Source organism: Lucilia sericata, unplaced genomic scaffold, assembly GCF_015586225.1.
Source record: "Lucilia sericata isolate MDLA Ls3-8-SP2 unplaced genomic scaffold, ASM1558622v1 Contig001275F_arrow, whole genome shotgun sequence".
In the NCBI taxonomy this organism is placed as follows: domain Eukaryota; kingdom Metazoa; phylum Arthropoda; class Insecta; order Diptera; family Calliphoridae; genus Lucilia; species Lucilia sericata.
Genome location: NW_023995226.1, coordinates 23,500 through 25,380, shown reverse-complemented (window position 1 = coordinate 25,380; position 1,881 = coordinate 23,500). Strand labels below are relative to the sequence as shown.

The window sequence follows — 1,881 nt, the reverse complement described above, 5'->3', positions numbered from 1 at the left end:
TAGTCTCGACTATAGATTAGTTGATTCTCGATTGTAGTCTATATTCTCTATAGTCTAGACTCTAGATTGTAGATTAGTCTATAGTCTCGATTATACATTAATCGACTCTAGATTAGTCTAAAGTCTCGACTATAGATTATACTATAGTCTCGACTATAGATTAGTCTATAGTCTCAACGATAGAATAATCTATAGTCTCGACTATATAGTAGTCTATAGTCCTGACTATAGATTAGTCTATAGTCTGGACTACAGAAGAGTCTATAGTCTCGAATATAGATTAGTCTATAGTCTCGACTATATATTATTCAATATTCTTGGCTATAGATTAGCCTATTGCCTGGACTATAGACAAGCCTATAGTCTGGTTTAAAGTTTTTTTACAGTTAGGTCTATAATCTTGACCATGGTTTGGTCTATAGTCTATAGTATAGATTTATCTGTTGCCTAAGTAACAACTAACTTAGAATACTCTTCGTAAATGTTTAAACCGACTGATGGAACATAAGTTAAATAAACGAACCAACTTAATATAAATAATATTTGTTTGTTATTTGCTCTCTTTATAACACTATGTATAAACAAATAGAAAACCGAGAAAAAATACTTCTACATCGTCCCTCTTAAACGCATATTATTTTACATTTGACGCGTGCTGGAACCACAAATAGTCCAAAGTTTAAATTGTACCATTAAGTTTTAATAACAGGCAAACAAACATTTGAGCTAAAAGTACCACACAATAGATGGTAAAGTAGAAACAGACGTCTTAAATATCGTTTGTTGGTTTTTAATTTTTATTATTGTTATTTTAACATTAAGAAAAAAAACGAATGCAAAATTTGCATAAATGTCATAAAATAACATAAAATTGAGAATCTTGAAAAATGAGAAATTTTTCATTTCTTATATAAAAAATTGAGAAATTTAAAAAAGTTACAGTTATTAGTCGAGAAATCATAAAAAATGTCTTAATTATTATTACTTCTTCATTATATCACCCTCTATTTCCAAACAAACCGAATATGGCTGCTTTTCATCCTGTTTATTAAAGGCATCCACTTTTAAAACCAATTTATGACGACCCGATATATCTTCACCTTGTATATCTGCAATAGTTTCCAAATCAAATGGTACATGATGAAAGGTATGCTAAACATATTAAAATAAATATTAAATAAAAAAATGTTCCAATATCGAAAAATATAAAACTCACTCCCTATTATTAATACACTTCAAATCATCGGAATCGATAAATTGAGCCCATGTCTCATACCATATATCATTCTCATCGAATAGTGTTGCACAAAAATCTTTTGAATCATTGTAATAACTGTCGGTTGCCAGCTACCACGTTCATATTCATAAGATCAGTATGTAATTCTACACGATCATCAGGATCGGCATCCCAGACTACGGTAAATGAACCCTCCATATGAACAGTTTCATCTAAGAGTTCAACACTTAAATTTGATAAATCAAACATATCGGCTACACCTAAATATCCGGTTCATTTTTACAATCCTGAAAAATGGCCGGATCCTCAATTAAAAATACGTAGAGGGTCCCCTGAATGACGACGCCTTGGTGTAACAATAGTAGCAGACAATTTAACCAAACTTTTAATTTTAAATCCATAGTGTTGGAAATTTTACTTTACTCGTGAATTATTATGAGGAAAATACTTGTTTATTGTGTGAATAGTTTTTAATTTATATAAATTAACATTTATTTTTTTTTTTTGCATTATTAGATAATCTATTGTTGTAAATTTTTATTTGTTTCAAATAATTATTATTGTAATGAGTTTGTTTGTTTTTTAATTAGATTAATACATTTGTATTTTTACATTTTGTTTTTACATGATCTAGTTTATCATGA

The 1,881-nt window shown here is 28.8% G+C and overlaps 1 pseudogene; it reads right to left on the bottom strand.

Moving 5' to 3' along the window:
• Positions 1-877: 877 nt before the first annotated feature.
• On the bottom strand, positions 878-1,656 carry LOC119610780 (annotated as a pseudogene).
• Positions 1,657-1,881: the final 225 nt, after the last annotated feature.